The 20,336-nt window shown below is 43.2% G+C and overlaps 1 pseudogene; it reads left to right on the top strand.

Moving 5' to 3' along the window:
* Positions 1–18,423, top strand: part of LOC103594223 — a 45,081-nt pseudogene extending 26,658 nt beyond the window's left edge.
* Positions 18,424–20,336: the final 1,913 nt, after the last annotated feature.

A 20,336-nucleotide genomic window follows, 5' to 3' on the forward strand; every position in this document is an offset into this window, starting at 1 on the left:
GGGTGTGTTTTCTGAGGCCAGTTAAAGTGCATCCAAAAAAGCAGAGGTGTCAAAGGAAGGCCAGTCTGGAGATGGAGGCCAAGACAGCTGAAGTATTTTCTCCAACTGAGAAGTGCTTAAGTAGTGGCTTTTATGGGGTCATTTATTCAGCAACCATTTATTGAGCATGTATTATGTGTCTGGGACCATTGAATCAACCTTAGATTCTTCTTCCCACATTTACACAATAGGCTTTTCACCCTCTTCATTAAGTTCAAAATAGAAGTGCAAAGTCAATACTAATCTATAAGGAACCATTTTGTAGTAGTTAAATTGTTTTCCTCAATTGTTTTCTATTAAAATATATATAGGAATATATTTCTGCTGCTAGGTTGCAGAGCACAGTCACGATATGATGACGGAAATCACTGCTATGAGAGCCCAACTTATAGACTTAGAAGAGCAGAATCTGAATCTCAAAAAGCAGATTTAGAAAAGAAGTTCAAGAAGAATATGAAGCATCAGTCCAGGCTTTGTTTGTGACCTGTTTACACATAAAAGTAAGTGTCCTGTGTCAGACGTCTGGGCAGCCCATGGGGAGCCAGGTGTAACTGATTCCCACAGCAGCTGTGCACCAAGGGATCAGTGACAGCATGGGCTTTGTGGTAATAAGAGATTCTTGGGCCCAAGAATTTTCCAGCCCCAAGCTTTCACTGCAGAGAGTCAGCAATGGCTCATTATTATTTTCCCATGATAGACATTGAATTTTGGGTTATTTAGATGTTTACTTTTCACACTCTACTACCAGTTGCCATCTGATTGCTATTGGGAGGAGCGGGTGTTTTGCTGCTCCAGATCCTCACCTGTTCTAACCACTGTTTTATCTGTTGAGCCTGACTATCCAAAAGGGAGAACACAGTGTCCTGGGCCAGGCCAGACCCCAGTGTAAGTAACAGCTGGCACCTCCTGAGAGCTTGCTGGGCAGATTCAGAATTTGAAATCTTTTAGAGACTTTTCCAACCCTCAAAATGCCCGCCAGCCTTCCTCTCACATCTGGAGTTAGGGAGCTGCTGACCTGTCAGTGAAGACCCATCCCAAAAGAGGATGATGTGCTGCCCATGTGCCCACAGCACTATGGAAGCCAGTCTCCTTACGATGTCTGAGCAGCTGTAAGATAGATATATCATGGCTAAAATGTGCTGTGGGAGAGCCTGGGCTGCTGCCTTTCAAGTATGAATTTCAGTACTAACCTACCATCCCCAGGTCTATAGCTTCCCTCAACCCTGCCCTATTCCCTGCTGTTGATGCCCCTCAGAACAAGCCCCATTTGGGTCCTTACCTCTCTACCTCTCCCTAGGGGTTCTGGAGTGGTCCCTAGCGTTGTTATGTTCATAGGAACTTCAACAGATGCTCTGCTCGGCCTGGTCATTTCAGAGAGGACTGGAGATTTTTTCTTACTTGCAAAGTACAAGTGTTTACAAATATGAGGGTACTTCAAAAAGTTCATGGAAAAATCTCTCGTATTAAAGGATCAAAACCAAAATGCACTGGGCCTGGTGTTGCAGAAGAGGGATGAGCAGACAGTGAAGGCTGAAATTTGCTAAGCGATCTTTTGAGTGTGAGATTGTTGAGAAATTTCTTAAGTTCCTGCCTCAGCTACTCTTCATATCCCTCCCCCCCACATCCATTGTGCTTCCTTGACTTGAGTCTGCAATTTGCAGGAGAAGCTGGATGAGAATCAGCTTAATTTGATCCAGAAAGCTGTGTGAGCTCATCGGTGAAGTGAGAGCAGAAGGAATTGACAATATGAAGGACCTAAAGAAAAAACGGGGCTCTGCCAGACCTGCTGAAGGAATGAAAGCAAGCCCAGCCAAAGCATGTGATTTCACTTAGCAGTGGGATATCAGCGTTTCATCCTAGCATCTGAGCCCACCATTCACCCCGTTAACATTCCAGTCTGGTTTCCCTGAGAGCACATTCCATCAGGCATTTTAAAGGGGTACTGGGACTCACTGTACAATTGTGTCATCTTCTGGAAGGATGTTTCTGATGTTGGGATTCGTGCCCTTCCCAGGAAAAGTATTGGGGGGACAGCCTTTTCTGAAAGTGATCCTTCTTAGCAGGAGCAGCTGCGGGCCCTGGAGCAGGACAACTGCAGGCTGGCCACCCTGGTGTGTAAACGGAGGAGCCTGGGCTGCTGGAGTCTGGCGGCGCAGCAGACACACTTACGGGGCCAGCTGAGCAGGGCAGAGATGGTGAGCAGCGGAGGGAGGCCACCCAGCCCAGCCCCGGGTGCAGGGGCAGGGTGTCCCTGAGCCTCCTTGACTGCAGCTGCCAGCCATCCTGAAGCATCTGACAGCTGGGGATTTTTCCTGGGAACAGGCAATTGAGAGCCTTGGGAGATGTAGAAAAGCAGCAGGAGCCAATGGTGACAGAGAAGAGATCAGAGAGGTTAGCACAGGGAAGTGAAAAGACGGAGGAGAGGCGTTAGCAAGGCCTCGAAGCTGCTTTGTCAAAACACTGCACCTCTTTGGGTTTCATATTTGATTATGTGACGAAAATGAAGTAACAAAATAAGCGGAAAATCTACTTTAAAGCAAATCAATGCCAAAGCGCATACTGAGAGCAGTTTGGAAACTTTCACTTGCTGTCTCTGCGAGTCTTTGTTTACTCTCATCTGTCGCAGTATTCTTCATTAATCATGGAAGCAGTGATAGCAGGAGCTCAGTCCCACCAGAAGCTTTAAAGAGTGGATGACGAAGTGGTTTAGATACTGCTGTGAAACTAGAAATATGGGAAGGAAATTTATTTCCTGTCTTACTGTGCTTGGGATGTTTACAGGAGTCTATTCAAAGCAAGGAAGAGTGTTTGAGCACCAAGCTGTTGGCAGACCAAGAAGTGGGTTTCCTTCGTCAACAGTTACTGGCTCTCAGGCAGGCCCTGGACAGGGCTCAGGCTGCCAAACCAGGACGCGGGTGCAGCAGCATAAGCAGATATCCAAGCCTCAGAATCTCTTCTTCCCTCTCTTTGAACATGCCCTGCAAAGCTGAACGTGACAACTAGAGGTGGCACTGTGGCTGCCAGCACCAGTCACCAGAGGTCCACAGCGTGAAGCCAAGCAGATGGCACAACCGGGAAAAGATGGCCCAGACCTCAGCTTCCCTTCTTCCTTCTTTCCAGCCCAGAAACCCAGGGCAGTGGCCAAAAGGCTTTTGTTCTAACTTGGATTTGGCTAAGATAAAACACTACTCATAATCAAGTTCATTGTCTTGTGGTGTGAGTGTGTGTGTGTGTGTGTGTGTGTGTGTGTGTGTGTGTGTCTGTTTCTCTGAGGACCTTTTTAACAAAGGATTTCTTGGGATCTAGGTCTCTGCCTTTCATGGTCCAAACACGTTTCATTGCCAGCAAACCTCTGCACATGGAGCGTGGTCCAGACTTCAGTATTAGCCCCCAAGCAGAGGGTCTCGAGTCCTTTCCTGATGATCCACACTCAGTCTTATTTTCAGAAGTTACTGCTGCTCAGTATGGGCTGGCACCATAAGAAAGGTGTTTTAGGCCTAAGCTTTTCATAATTGTGCCAATCATGAATGCTTGAGCATGAATGAAGCAGAGAGGCCCTAGGTTTAGAGTGAAAGCAGGTGAATTTAAAAAATAGCCTGGGAAAGTTGGACATAAAGCACAAAATATGATTTGTTCATTTTGGACCCTAATCCTCCATGATTGCACATCAGGTGAGTTAATTTTGTAAAGTACTTGGTAAACTGTAAAGTCACCATACAAATATGAATAATTATGATTTATATTATAATTAACGATTGACCATCTTATATTTAGGGTGCTTCTTAATATAAAAACTTTGGAACAGAACAAAATTATCACTACTCTTGCCTTTCTTTAACCATCTAGAAGTTGGCTTCCCCCAAGCCATTCTGAAAGCCAAAATAGAGCCAAAATCAGAACCTCCTTCCCCACTCATTGCATGAATAGCATGATGCCTCCAGTGCTGTCTCGTGACAAAGGCTCCGTGACAATGCAAATGTCACCGTGATTGATATGATTATTTGGTTAACAAGCTAATTAACATACACATTACCATTAAACCTTGGTATTAAAAGACCAGATTATTTGACCTGGTATTGCTTTATGGTGGCATCCTCACTGGCCTGGCTTTCATTGTTGCTGCTGCTGACCAGCATAGGACAGGGTAGTTGGGCTGTATTACCTGGAGCCCAGGAATACGCCACATAGTTCTGCCCCTGGGCCCCAAAGGAGGGGATGGCTGTTACACTGTCCACGCTCTCCTGCCTTCTGCTGAGAGAGGCTCTGTGCCTTGTTCATCTCCTTTGGCCTTTTCCTGCCACAGGCTCAATTGCTGAAGGAGTTAGAACACAGAGTGACCCAGGAAGCTCTCAACTGGCAGCAGCTGGGTTTCATGAAAACTTCCAGCATGGAGGAGCTCTTGGAAGATGTGGAGCAAAAAGAACAGCAGCTGCAGGTCCTTACTGAAGAGGCTGAGGGGGCTTTCTAGACTGGGCCAGCTGCAGCAGGAGAAGATGAAGCGAGAATGCCACCAGGTAAACTCCAGCTGTGGTGGTGTCCACTCGAGAGCCAGTCTGGGTGCCCCCGCAAGAACCGTTTCATTCTTCCCCTGCCTTTCCATGCCTCTCCCGGGCCCTCCACAGCAGTGTTTGTCAACATTGTCACTTCTAGGCACACCAGGAAAATGGTAATATTTATACATGCACTGGGGTGATTTCTGGGGCGAGCAACGATGGTTTGACTGCCGCAGGGCTCAGAATCCCGGCACCCCGTAACTCACTTGAAAAACATATTTCCACCCAGCTCTAGTCTGTGAACTAGGGATTCTTTAGGAAATTCTGAGAAGTAATCTGGAAAAGCAGCAAGTATTACAGAAGCTATTATAAAAGGATTTAATCAAGTGTTTCCAAAACTGCAGAGACGAAAATGAAAGGCTGAGTGGTTTGCAGACATAATCTATTTTTGTTAAATATCCCCCACAGCAAAAACATACAAAAAAAATAAAAAGGAGGAAATACTCTAATGTAGATGCGGATCAATGCAAGTTCCAAAAGAGCAGGCCACAGATGTAATTCAATAAAAAAGGAAAAAGAAACAGTACCTACCGAGCAAACACTCCACTCATATCCATCAAGTGGAGAAATCAATTCATTCACCAGAGATAGTAGGAGACAGAATTGGAAGCCTGAATTAAATTATTTGTCAAGTGTTTCACATGCCCAAGGAGATCAGTAAGGAGACTATACAAAAAAAAGGGTTAAAAATCTAATTGAGGGAAGGCTAAAGAAAACATTCACATAGAAGTGGAGAGAAAAAACGATAGCTTTAGAATAAAAGAAAATGAGAATTTCACACTTATTTCATAAAAAGTAAACCAAAATGACTGAGCCTATAAGGAAAATTTGGCATCCCACATTTGTTCTACAAATTATGCTTCTCTAAAACCCACCACAAAAATAGGGAGGTTCATAGATTAGTTTCTCCAAAGTTCTCTCTAGTTAATCGTTAATTATGTGTCTAATGACAGAGATTCTAGAGGTAGTCAAACACATAGTTTGAGGTTTCTCTCAATTAATATACATTTTTACCAAATGTGTGTAAAAACCACTGGACCTTCCTAAACTACCTCTCCAGCTCTCCTGACAGAGAGAGCTGTCTTGGGCTTACCCACCCCCAGTAGTAATCGTCAGCCAGCAAGAGCCCCGGTGGCCAGCAGTGGCTTCCTTAATCCATCTCCAACCTCTGACTCCACAGGCAGATCTTGACTGTCTGACCTCAGAGAGCATCAGTGTGCTTGCCTGCCTCCTGTGCCTGGTGAGGCCACCTAGAGCACAGGCACTAGAGTCTAGTGCCCGGTTCGTTCCCCTGGCCCACCAGCTGTGTAACTTTGGACAAGGTCTATGGCCTCTCTGTGGTTTAGTTTCCTCATCAGTACATGGAGATAATGCACTCACTTCACGTGATTTGGGGAATGATTAAATTAGGTAATTCAAATAAAGCACTTGGAACAGGGCCTGATACACAGCTCTCAATAAATATTGGCTGTTTATATTTTTGTTGGGAATAGAAAGGTGGCCAAGTCTTGGAAACAGATAGACCTGGACTAAAATCCTGGCTCTTCTACTAACTGGTTATGTGGCCTTGGCAAGTAACTGTACCTACCTCTGTGAAGTAGGGCTGGATTGTGCTGTGTTAACAAGGTAGGCTTTTAGTAAACATGTTTCTTTCCTTTGCTAGTCTTTCTCAAATTTATTTAACCCTGGCCTGGCTCAAGAAATCTTGATGTTTCCCCTGGCTCCTGCCCATAAAGAATGAGGATCCTATAGAAATCCCTGTAGTACATAGAGGGACTTTGGACCTAGTTTATAATAGGAAGTTCTCCTTGCTGTGGAGCTCTGATAATATGCTGAAATTTATTTTCAGCACACACAAGAATGACCTCTTTTAATGCTTTAGGACAAGCCTGTGGTCACAGCTCTGAGTGATCATGGGCCTTCTGGTTGGGTCTATATAAGCAGGAGTAGGATTTAAAACACATGTGGCTGAATTTTTGAGATAAGCATGTGTACTAGTTTCCTAGGGTTGCCATTACAAATTACCACAAACTGGATGGCTTAAAACAATAGAAATGTATTCTCTCACAGTTCAGGGGGCCAGAAGTCTCAAACTGAAGTACAGACTGAGTATCCCTTTTCTAAAGTGCTTGAAACCAGACATATTTTAGATTTTGTATATTTTTGGATTTTAGAATATTTGCAAAATGCATACAGCTTGAGCACACCTAATCTGAAAATCTGAAATCCAAAATGTGAGCATTTCAAATTTCAGATTTTTGGATTAGGGATGTTAAACTTGTCTTGGCAAGGTTGGCTCCTTTAGGAGGAAGAATCTGTTCCTTGTCTCTTAGTTTCTGGTGACTGTTGGCAGTCCTTGGCATTCCTTGGCTAGTAGTTAACGTCACTCCAGTTTCTGCCTTTGTCATCACATGGCCTTCTTCCTTATGTGTCCCTCTATGTCCTTATGTGTTCCTCTTCCTATCAGGACAACATTCATTAGATTTAGGACCCATCCTAAACCCAGTATAACTTCATCCTAACTTTATTATATCTGCAAAGACCCTATTTCCAAGTAAGACCCTATTCTGAGGTTCCAGGTTGACATGAATTTGGGGAGAACTCTATTCAACCCACTACAGTGTGTATTGCCTTCTTAGAATTAAAAACAATTAGGAGATGATAAATTTAAAAAGAAAAATACCTGTGATCTATGCAGATAAGGTGTACTTTGGACCCAGTGACTCTGGCTTGGGACTATAGGTTGGCTATGCAAGGGAAGAGCAACGCATAAATACAAAGGTTATCTCCAGGGACGGGCCTCTGTCAGACCTAGGACATGGTGCTCAGGGTATCCCCAGCAAATGCTGAGCTGGGAGTACAGATCTGGGAGAGAGAGCAAGTCTTTCCTCTGCTTGAAGTCATCTAAGGGCTCCTGCAGGTCCTTAGTGTAGATGCCATGGCTTGGCCTACAAGGGGCTGTGTGATCAGGGCTTCCACTCCCCTCTTTCTCTACCCATCTGGTGAAATAAACATGAAAGATACAACTTTGTGAATAAACTCCTAGTTATTATATGGTAATAAGGAATTTCAAGGGCTAACTTTGCTCCTCTTTGGTTAAGTTCTTGGCCTTCCTAAAGCTCTTGATTCTCGGAAGGTTGAGTTCAGCCTAACCAGTACTTTGAGAGGACACGCTCTCCCTAGGGACCCCCTGTGAACTGAGGGAACTAAATGAGCACCACAAAGCATCTCTGCTTCCTAAGCACTTTCCCCTCAGATGAGAAGCCAACTTGCCCAGGAGCATAGTGTGAAGCTGGATGCTTTCCAGTGCATAGAAGAGCTACAAAGTCAGCTTAAAGGTGCTGAGCAATCATCTGTCCGGATGAACTCACCAGGCAGTAAGGATACCCCCTCATTTGGCTAGAAAAATGTCCCAGTCTCTGGCATCTAAGTCGAAGGAGGGTCTCAGTGACTAGCAATAACAACCCAGTGGTTATTGAGTTGGTCCTCCACAATGTTTGCTGAATGAATGAATGACGCATGGATCAATAAACCTTAATTCTGATTTACAGTCAGAACTTTCTATTTTAGTTCACCTTGGAGTACTGACATCCTATAGTAAAAGGTTTCAGTAATAAAAACTGGTCCCAGAAGTGTCTGATATACCACTTAAAGAACTTTGGGTACTTCACTGGATTTTGAAGCATCTGAATACCCTGAGAAACCAATGACCACATTTCTCAGATGTTATTCATAAAGTACATTATGATTCTCGGGAGCTGGGGGCTTGAGGAATCCTATGAAAATGGCAATCAAAATAGCCTTCTGGATAGTATAGCTAGCAGGCAGCATGCAGCAGAGGCCAGACTCCAGGATGTCTCTAAACTAGCTTCCTCCTCTATAAGGTGAGGACAAAATAAACTCTAAGTTCTCTTATAGATCTGACTATCTGAAATATCACCAAATAGCAGTAACCATGATTGGCTTATGTTTATGATCAGTCAGGCCCCTTCTTTCCTGTTCTGTGGCATAGCCTCAAGGTTGAGTGTGTGGGCTTTGGAGTAAGACAGCCAGAGTTCAAACCCTGGCTCTGTCACTGCTACCTGTGTGACATTAGACAGGCTAATTTAGCCTCTCCGTAGAATGGGAATACCCACCTCGGAAGCTCATTCTGAGAATCAGAGGAAATAATGCATGTCTGACACTTAGCATAGTGTGGTGGCACTGAGTAATTGTGCAGATGTTGGTTACTTTCATTCGTGTGTTTAGTGTCTCGGGCTCACAAGTTCAACAGGTCACACGGAACCTATCTACCTCTCCTTCCCCCATGCTGACTCCTTGTGGGGTGGGGGAGGTTCCATCTCAGCAAACACTATTGCCAAATATCCAGTGGCTTGAGCCAGAAATTCAGGAGCTGTTCTTCCTCACGCTGCAGATCCAGTTAGTTACCAAGTCCTATGCATCTGAGGCGCTCTCAGTCTACCCACTTCTACTAGTGGTCCCAGCCACCCCTCCACCAGCTGTCACTGCCCCCCCAAAGACAAAGCCCACCACGAGATCCTAAGGGTCCTATTTTGTCCACTGACCTTGAGCAGTTCTACACCTCACCATCCTCTACACATTCCCTGAGATTTTTCTTTCTCTCTTTTTCTTTCTTCCGGCCTAGCCAAGCATCTTTTTACTCCCTTTCTGGGTTATGTCCTAGCAAACTGCCGTTCATGTCTCCCAGCACCTGCACATTTACGAAGGAGATCCAGAGGGAGGCGCAAGGCAGGTGGGGGAGACCCTAATTCCCAGGACTGGGGATGGGGCAGGAGTGGAAGGGAAGCCTCTTTCCCAGGAAGTAGTGGTGGAAGTTACCCCCAGGCCTCAGCCCCCGTCTGCTCCCCTCTGCAATGAGGTGGGGGAGGGGGCTCGTGGGGACGTCCCACATGTAGATTCACTAGTGGGACGTCTTCACTTGGTCACGACTTTTTGGTACCCAGCACACTGAGGGGACAACCAGATACCACTTACACTCTCAGTGCTAAAAGGTAAAGGTCAGCCATATTCCTACTCCTTTCTCAGCTGTTGTCCAGCTGGAATCTCCGAGTGACCCAGGACTCTCCTGCAACAGCATGTCCCTGATTCCTCTGCGGGAAGCATAGGCACCGTCAAGGGTGAGTTCTCTTTACTTGGCATTAACATGGATTCCCCCTAGGGTCTGCAACTCCTGAGAAACTACAATTCGTTCCAGAGCAGTTATTCTCAAAATGCTGAAGGAAAAAGTGAAATCAGTTGGCTCACAATACTGTACAGTTTTCGCAGGTGGACTAGATAAGACAGCTTGATCAAGTTGAACTTTTCATAAGGACTGGTTTCACCCTCCAGCTCTGGGCTCTGAGAGGCTGGGGACAGAGAGGAAGTGGAGCCCTGTGGGAGGCAAGGTGGCTGCCACCTCTGTAGCTTCCATCCTCTGTTCAAGTTCAGCATGGCAGGAGTGGGTGTGGAGATGGGGGCAGTTAAAAAAAATTGGGCTCTTCCTGGGCTGACTTGGCTCATGTGCCAATTTTGAACAAATCGCTGAGGCCAGAGACTAAGTAAGATGTCTGCTTGGCTTAGGCCCAGTTCACGTGTTCCCTGGAGCTGCGGGAGGGAGTGGTCAGCTCACTCCTCCTCTCCACAGCAACTATTTTAAATCTTCCTCATTTCTTTAGACCTTTGCACACTCCCGTCAAACCCTGAACCCTTCATGTCCTACTTCACAGGGAAATTAAAGACCCTCAGAAGGGCCACTAATAGCAATGATGATGTATATTATTGAATATAAGTTATTCTGATGTGAGCATCACATACTGTACACGAGTATTGATACTCAATTGTGTACCCCACAGATATGTACAATCAACTGTTACAGTAAAGAAAATCTTTTAGAAAAAATATAGAATAATACTTTCATAATCTTGATGGTATTACAGGATCCCTTACATAAAACAAAAAATGCTAACCATAAAATAAGAGATTGCTAAACATGACTATCATTATATTAAGAACTTTCCAATATTGGCCATTTTCATTCCCAGTAATGACCATATAGCTTGTATTTGTATTGGACTAAAGCTCTTGCAGATAACAAGTAAGAACAATGTGAAAATTGTAAACAACATAAACAAATGTTCAATTACAATTTTGACCAAATTATAAGCAATTATAAACAAAATGTTTTTCTAAACTATGTGAAAACACCAAAAAAATGACTGAAAGTAGGAAGAAAGTGGAAGGTAGTCTTTCCTTACAGAAAGGAACTAGACTGAGTAAGATTTGTGTTCATGTGGCTTTTCACCTGGGGGCAGTTTCAGTCTACATGGCTCAAGGCAGCTGAAACCTAAGCAGAAAGCTGCACTTTTATTGGCTTGAAGCTAGAACGTGAGGAGAGATGTTGGGAATAGGCAACCAGAGAGGGAAAAGACCCAGACTATGCACGCATGAGGGAGTCTACAGGAGTTCAGTGGAAAGCAATGGTGAGAAGATTTAAATAGCTGAGTGGAGATTTCAGCTGTTCTCCTTGCAGAGGTGATGAAATCAGAGTCTGATTCCCTCAAAGTTAATTGTCCACCAGGGTACTGTTCAGAGGAAGAAAACAGAATCCAATCCATGCAACATGCCCTCCAAGGTGTTCAGTACAAGCAAAAATTATTAGATATGCAAAGAAACAAGAAAATGTAACACACACAAAAAATAGGCAATAATATCTAATTTGAAATCTAAAAAAAAAAAAAGAAAAGAAAGACCGTCAGATAGGAAATGTACTTCTTATCTCCCTGTCCACCTGTTCTCAGCTGGTCTCCTTCCCTCCCGTGCAAGTGAAAATGTGCCCCTTTTCCTCCCCACGGCCATCATGTGTGCAGGATCCCATCTGTTCCTACCTTTTCAGGGGCCTTGAACTATTTTTTATCTGCTTCCTTTCGACACACTCATATTTCACATCCATGCAGCCTTCTAATCTTACAACCAACAATTATTATTGATCAGGTATGTGCCCGGATCACAAGACCCACTGTGGAATAAAAGCCTCCCTTTGCTACGTATCCCTTCTCCTGCTATTGGCCTTTCTCTTCTTCAGTCAAACTTCTTAAAAGAATTGCCTATATTCACTCTCTTAAGTCACTTTAATTTATTTAATTCACTCTGCAGCCCATATCGGTTAGAATTAAGTTAGGACACACTCAAAAAAATAAAAAATAAAAGTGGCTTAAACGATATGAGAAAGTATTTCTAATTTTAAAATAGGTCCAGGGCCGGCCCGGTGGCGCACTGCTACAGTGCGCCGCTTGGGAGCGCGGCGGCGCTCCCACCGAGGGTTCGGATCCCACATACAGACCGGTTCCCGCTCACTGGCTGAGCAAGGTGCAGGCGCAACACCGAGGGTTGCGATCCCGTTGCTGGTCCCGGTCCGGTACGGGCGCGACACTGAGGGTTGCGATCCGTTGCCGGTCACGAAAAAAGACAAAAAGGAAAAAAAAAAAAAGAAAAAATAGGTCCAGAGGTAAGCCATCTAGGTGGCTATTGGGGTGGCTCTGTCATCGCTGGGACCCGGGTTTTTCTCCTGTTTTGCTATTCTCAATTTGAGACTTTCACCTCATGGTCCCAGGTGGCCGTCTGAGCCTTCTGGCCCACAGGAAGGAGGAAGGCAACAGGAAGGGTCCACGCTTCCCTTAAAGACATTCCCTGGAAGTCACACACGACACTTGTGCATATATCTCATTAGCCAGCCCTTAGCCCCAAGACCACACAGAGGAGACCAGGAAATGTAGTTTTTATCCTAGGTCACCATGTATCCAAGGAAAGACTGGGGGTTCTGAGATACTAGCAAAGAAAGAGGACAATGGCAATTGGGGCCAAGTATAGGTCTCTGCCACACCACCGGCAATCTGATTTTTGTCACCGCCACTTCATTGCAACTGCTCTTGCCGGGACCTCCATGACTTCCAACTCTCCATGTCCAATGGACACTGCTGAGTCCTCACTTACTTTGTGACTCAGCAGCTTTCGAAACACACGAGCACACCTTCTCCTAGGCGCCCTCCTTCCTTTTATCTCCGTGGCGCTGCTCCTGTGGTTGGCTTCCTCTTTCTCTGGGTGCTGCTTCTCCTGCCTTGTCCAACCTTTAAACATTGGAGTTGTTCAGGGCTCTGTCTGGCCTCCTCTCCTCTCACTTCACATTATTTCTGGATAATTGCATATGTTCCCACGCCTTTAAATCATTGCCAAGTCCACACCTGCACTCCAAACTCTCCTCTGAGCTCTAGACCCATATATCCAGTTACTATCTGATGTCTCGGGCACTCATGTGTCTCAGGCTCACAAGTTCAACAGGTCACACGGAACCTATCTACCTCTCCTTCCCCCATGCTGACTCCTTGTGTGTGGGGGAGGTGCCATCTCAGCAAACACTATTGCCAAATATCCAGTGGCTTGAGCCAGAAATTCAGGAGCTGTTCTTCCTCATGCTGCAGATCCAGTTAGTTACCAAGTCCTATGCATCTGAGGCGCTCTCTGTCTACCCACTTCTACTAGCCATGGTCCAAGTCTCCCGTCATCACCTTCTCTTTTACTTAGTCCTTTGACCCTCAAGCAAAAAACTCCATCCAGATTTTGACATCTTCACTCAAAATTGATGAAGCTGAAAAGAAAAAATTGATTAAGATGGATTAGGATTAGATGACCATCTTAAACTCTAACATTTGATGAATTAAATCTAGGCCTTTACTTGCAACCAGAGATATAATTTAACATTTTTAACGTTAGAAGCTTTATATCCCAGGCTCACTACTCCCTAAGTTCTGCTTCCACATTGTCCAGATGCTATAAGCAATGCTTTTTAAAGACTAATCTTATGGGCGGTAAAATAACAAGAAGAATTTAAAGACCAAAGACTGTAAGTAATAATGTTTGATTACATGTATGAAACAATGAAAACTTTACATCTGAAGTTATGGTTTTAGGGCCACTTCAAACTTACATAAGAAAAAATATATATCAGTGTCTTATCTAGGTGCTTTGGATCTGGATAATAAAATTCCGATGTTGAAATAATTAAGCCCAATGGCACCTACTCAATTACAAGTCAATAAATAGGTGTCGAAGTCAGTACTAACACCTTGCTGTGTTCTATCTCTGAATTTCTTCTTCTTTTTGGATCATCTACAGTAATTAACTAGAAGCATCAGATCTCTTATCTGAGTTCCCTGACAGGGCAGAAATAGAGTTTCGTAAGTCACTTTATCTCACCTTTTTTTTTTGGTGGCTGGTCAGTATGGGGATCCTAACCCTTGACCTTGGTGTTATCAGCACCACACTCTACCAAGTGAGCTAACCAGACAGCCCTCAGAAGTCATTTTAAAGAAATCTACCCTCCAAGGAAATTCTTGGAATGCATGTTAGCACACATTTGAAAAAAAAATTTAAATATTCCAGCTTTTAGCTCAAGGAAAACAACACTGATATCCTCTTCCAATGCCTTCTCTATACTACTTTAATAAGTATTTTACCCTTTGCTCCATTATCTTTCAGAATTCCTCTAGAAATTTGCATATCTAACAACACATTTAAGAATTCCTCTTACCTTGAGAAAAATTAGGAGGAAAAGATGTAATCATTCCTTCAGAGAAAATTATGCCATTCTAAATTGTTTAAAGGTGTAATTCTGCAGCCAATGCTCTAGTTATTGAACCAAAAACTGCAGTATTTCTACACATGCAGATACGAGAGGGAAGAAACAGGTTGACCAAGGGAGGGCCACATTATTAGTGTCCACCGTTTGCTTGATGCTCCAATCTCTGTACAGTCATCTTTCCCCAAAACATGAAATTCCAGTATATGTCAACTTGTTTCTGCAAAAGCTTTTTCCAAAAGGAAGTAAAGTTTGGTTTATATGTGTGAGACCATAGAGTTTTCAAGATTTACTCATCCCTATTTCACCTCTGAAAGCTCTGAGTATTGGTGATCACAACTCTTGTGGTTGAAAATACTGTTAGGTAGCTAAGTGGGTGTTAGAAGGGTGATGGTCTAAGGCTACTTGTCTGTTGGCCGTTGCCCTACTAAATAAACGAACCTGATAATGAAGTGTCTTGGGGGCCTGTTGGTTTGTGGACAGTATAAAGACCCCAAGCAAAAAGCCTGAGAGCCAGGAAAGGCACCAAATTAGTTGGAGGCTCTTCAAATATATCTAAGGTCTGACCTCTTAAGCAAAGCCTATGAGAAAAATCAGATAAATACTGATTGAGGAGGAATTTATACATGGTTGGAATGTAAGAACACAAATAATTTTCTAAAAACTAGCACTGCTCTAATACAAATGATCAAATATTAATAAATTTTTAGGTTATTCCAAATATAGAATGTCTTTTCTTCCTTGGCTGGAAATAGCTTTCCATTGATGGATTCTTTCTTGACCAGTTCCCTTTATGACTAGTGGCAAAATATGTATAAGAAGGTACACTAAATGGCCTAACCCAGAATGAACCAATGATCCTGGTCTCATTAATAGCAAAGACTTTTCATGATGCACAAGAATTATTCACCATGTTCTTTAAAAACATCAATATCTGCTTAATATTACAGGTACTTATTAGATACCAAAAAAGAATTGACAATGTTTTTCACCCCAGTGTGGCAGAAAATGCTCATCTTACAGCTTCTCAAGTTAAACAGCTCCATCCAGAATCCTATTCAGATCTGATTGGTAATCATATCTTCTTTTTCCAAGTTTTATTTCTATAGGCATTTGAATGAATAAAAATGGCCCTAAATTCCATCACAACCTTTTGTCTAATTTTTCTTATCAGTACTTGGAAGATAATGTTGAAGGACTGAGATGATTACATCTTGAATGTCCCAGATGAAGTAGGGTTTGGCCCTAGATTTTAAAAGGTAAGTGTTGATTTGGATTTCCTACAAGCTATCCCTTGTCTCTGGTCAACCAGCAGCCTCTCAATATGAGTTCTAGAGTAACTAGTTAGGCAGGATACTTAAAAGAGAGTATTGCTGCTAGTAGTGTTTACTAACAAGTAAAAAAACCCATAGTATTTGAATAAAGATTAATCCAAATAAACTACAAGGCATTCGTTTCTGTTTGTTCCACTTGAGAATGCCATCATCTCTTTTCATTGTTCCTACAAATGTGAAAGCCCTCCTCAGACTTAGTAAAGTCCTAATCCAAGTCTTTTTTTGTTCAAACAAGAAAATCTATCTTGGGTAAAGCAATAAATAAATAGATAAATGGGATAAAACAGATCAGAGAAACATACATACATAAATTTTTATATATGTGGCTTTTCCAATTAAGAAGAAGGTTGAGTCTATCCAGAGTAAATTAAATCATCACCTTGCAACACACACAATGAATTCCAAATGGATTGAAGATCTAAATGCATACACACACACAAACTGATTTCTGAAACAGTATAAAAGCAAAAGCCAAGAGGAAGATTGATAACTTTGATATCACAACTAAAACTTAAACATGACAAGATACTACACCAGTTATCAATTATTGCACCTCAGCTCCAAATTCACCTATTATTGTCTGCTCTGCAATAATAAATATGGACCCTGTAAATGTTTCCTCTTTGCAAACTGGCAAAATGTTAAGCTTTGTCAGTAGAGGATGCTAGAGGGACCCTGTAGGAGAAAGAAGGGTTTTTCTTCTAGATTCTGGTGTGCTCCTCCAGGCAGGCTCTTGCAGTGTGCGTGGCTTCTGCAGCACTGGGTTCTTGTAGCATGCAGCTTCTGCAGTGCCTGGCTCCAGCGATGCATACAGCTTCATGGTAGAATCCCACTGGCATGGCACCTCCTGTGAAGGGCTTCCCCAGCACCCCTCTGGGTGGCTTTGCAGCCTCAACAAATGTCTCTGCCATCCAGTGAACCTTGGTCAGATCCTCTCCAATGAGGTCTGGATCTCAGCCCCAAAGAGTAGCGGCTGCTCCCTATATCTGCTGTCCCGGTATTCTTTAGAGTTCTCTTTATTGCTTACAAGCCAATCCCCCATTACACCAGTCCCTTGTTATAGTTAATAATTCTTTATATTAAACTTTCCCTGTTTGACTGACTTTGTGGTTTCTGTCTCCTGACTGGCCCATGACTGATATAGAACTGGTACCAGGAGTGGAGTGTTCTCAACGGATAGACCCCCAAAAATGGGATTTGGAGATTTGTTTGGTTGCAACCTTAGGCTTGAGCACAGTGCTGAGCCAATAGGAAATGAAATTCAAGTAATCCTTTGCATGCAGTAATATCACAATTAATCAATCTATCAAGCTATCACCTGTAGTAGATTGTAATGAAGTACCTACTGAAGCTGGACCTTGGGAGCCTGAATTTATACTACATTGACTATTATGGCAGTAGTAATGACTATAAAGACTGTGGTATGGATAGGTTTTTTTGTTGTTGTTGTTTTTGGGGGGGGTTGTTTGTTTGTTTAATGAACTTCAGCACTTATGGAAGAAAATGACAAGTTCAGGTCCTTTACTTCTTGGTTCAAATTATGGCCTAGGAACCAGAGAGCTTCCATGAAAGCCCTAGTATCTCTTATTTCTAGTGATCACAGGGATAACACTGATAAAACTCAAGCACAAATTTAGATTGCAGGAATGCTAAATAACAACGACCGTTGTATTCACAGTCTTGTCAAGTTTCTCACTGCCATTGATACGGGCTCTCTGATTTTCAATGGTGATGATGTAATCCCAGATTTAACTGGCATTAAGACTTAACTGCCAAAGACAAGGTGGGCACATCTATTATAAAGGGCAGCAGGGATGTATCGGTAATCAGAATGCCTTAGCCTACAGAGATCTTCGGTAGTCAATGTGTCTCCAGGTATGAAATCATATGAGCAGCCTACTAGAATATTGCTTGATGTATAAAACAGGAAAAACTTAGGTCTGGTAGCAAAAACCTAACTTGTGTCACTGCAGTGGAGAGTCACAGCCTCTGACCCAGATTCCAGACCTAAGTCAATTCACACACCAGGACACCTTCACAGAAGGGGAGGCTGTATCCCCTACAGGTAGGTCTCTACACTGTTTTGCAGTACATACTATAAATCTTCCTCCAAACCTCTCCCTAAGGGACCTAAAATCATTTGCTAAAGTGGCTGTTCTTTAGAGAAAAGGAAATGCCTAGATATTTTTGGTGGTTACTAGACACTGGCTCTAAATTAATGCTAATTCCTGGGGACCCAGAACACCAACGTGGCTCACCAGTCAAAATGAAAGCTTATAGCAGTCAGGTGGTAGAAGGAGTCTTAGCTCAGGTATGAATTATGTTGACCAAGTTGGTCCATGGACCCACCCTGTGGCTATTTCCCCAGTTCCTAAATGTATTATTGGAATAGACGTGATTAGCAATTGGAAGAATTTTCATATTGGTTCTCTGATCCATGTGTTGAGAGTCAATTATTGGTAGAAAGGGATAATTGGAAGCCATGGAACTTCCCCTCCCTATCAAGAAAGTAAACCAGAAGCAATACCACAACCCTGAGGAAATTGCCCTGGGATTAATGCCACCATCAAAAACTTAAAAGAAGTAAGGGTGTTGATACCCACCTCATCACCATATAACTTACCACACTGGCTTCTGCAGAAGATAGATAGGTCTCAGAAAATGACTAGGGAGGATCAGGTTCACACCTTAATGAGATGGTAACTATATGGCAGCTGATTTTCCAGATAAGGTATCTTTACTGGAGCAAATCAATATGCCCCTGGCACTTGGTATGCAGTTATTGACCTAATGCCTTTTGTTCCATTCAGTTTGCAAGAACCATGAGAAGCAGTTTGCTTTTACCTGGCAGGGCCACATGGTATAGTCTACAGAGACGTTGGTCATCATGATATTCCACAAAACATTACATTGGCCCACTACATTGATGACATTATGCTGGCTGGAAATGATAAGCAGGAAGTGTCATGTCCTTAGGTACTTAGTAAAAAACACAAAAACTAGAGGGTGAAAGAGAAACTCCACAAAAATTCAGAGCCCTTAACTTCAGTGAAGTTTCTGGAGGTTCAATTGTTTGGAGCTTGTTAAAATATCCCTCTCCAAAATGAAAGCTAAGTTGCTGCACCTCACACTGTATACCATGAAAAAAGAGACATGATTTTCAGTACATCATTTTGGATTTTGAGGGCAACATACACCATATTTGAGTATGCTACTTCAACCCAACTACAGAGTCACCTGTAAGATTTCCATTTTTGAATGGGGACCAGAGCAAAAGAAGGCCCTGGATTGAGTCTGAGTTACAATACAAGCTGCTCTACCACGTGGATCTTATCATCCAGCAGCTTCAAAGACAGTCAAAGTATCACAGCATATTGTATGGAGCCTCTTTCAAGCACCAGGAGGAGAATCACAGGGCAGACCTTTAGGATTTTGGAGCAAATCTACATCCCCTTCTGATGGTAAATATTCTCCTTTTAAGAAAGTTTCTGACTTACTACTGTGTCTTGTAAGAGACTGAATGCCTAACCATGGGATAGCAAATGATCATGTGGCCTGAGCTTCCCATCATAATTTGGGTGTTGTGTAGTCATAAACTTGGGCATGCATAGCAGCAAACTATCATTAGTTGGAAATGGTACACAATAGACTCAGCTTGCTCAAACAGGTCTGGAAGTTAGAAGTAGCATATCTTGCATGAGCAGGTGGCTCAGACTCTTTCAACATCAACTCCTGTTTCATTGCCTCCTCTCCCTCAACCCATACCTACGGCCTCCTGGGGTGTTCCTAACATCCATTTGGCCAAGAAAGGGAAAAAAAAAAAAATCAGGCTGGTTTACAATGGGTGTACATGACATTTTGGTTCCCTCCCAAAGTGGACACCACACTTTTTCTGAAGCACTATAGCTCAACCCAAGGGTGACACTGATGTATACTGGTGAAAGAAAATCCTCCCAGTGAGCAGAACTTCAAGTAGTACCTTTGTCCACTATGTCTGAACTAAGAGATGGCCAGAAGTACAGATCTACACAAATTCATGGGCAGTTGCTAATGGTTTGGCTAGACAGTTGGAGACTCAAAAGAAACAGGATTGGAAGGCTGGTGACAAGGAAGTCAGGGAAGAGTATTCTGTGGATGAACCTCTTATAATGAGCACAGGCTGTGGAGATAATTGTGTCCTTTCTTAATGCCTACCAAAGGGCATCCACAGCAAGGAGGATCTTACTAATCAAGTTGCAAAAATAACGTGCTCTGAGGTTATGTCAGCCTCATTCCTCAGCTACTTCACTTGCTTGCTCAGTGGGCCCATGAATAGTATGGCTACAGATGCAGGGATAGAGGCTATGTGCGGGCTCAAGAACATGGGCTTCCCCTTATTAAGGCTGACATGCACTATTGCCAAGTGCCTAACATGTCAAGAGCCGAGACCAATACTGAGATTGCAATGAGGCACCAGTCCTATGGGTAACAGCCATCTACCTGGTGGCAGGTTGCTTACACTGGACCTCTTCCATCATGAAAGGGGCAGAGATCCATCCACTGGAATAGACATGTATTCTGAATATGAATTGTCTTCCCTGCCCATAATGCTTCTGCCAGCACCACCATTCAACCCATGCACTCAAAGATGCCTTATCCATCACTATGACATTTCCCATAGCATTGCTTCTAAGCAAGAAATCAATTTCACAGCAAAAGAAATGCTGCAGTGAGCTCTTGCCCATGAAATTAACATAATCCAACACTCAGAAGTGGCTGGTCTAATTGAAAGGTGGAATG

Source organism: Galeopterus variegatus, unplaced genomic scaffold (genome assembly GCF_000696425.1).
Source record: "Galeopterus variegatus unplaced genomic scaffold, G_variegatus-3.0.2 Scaffold1507, whole genome shotgun sequence".
Taxonomy (NCBI): domain Eukaryota; kingdom Metazoa; phylum Chordata; class Mammalia; order Dermoptera; family Cynocephalidae; genus Galeopterus; species Galeopterus variegatus.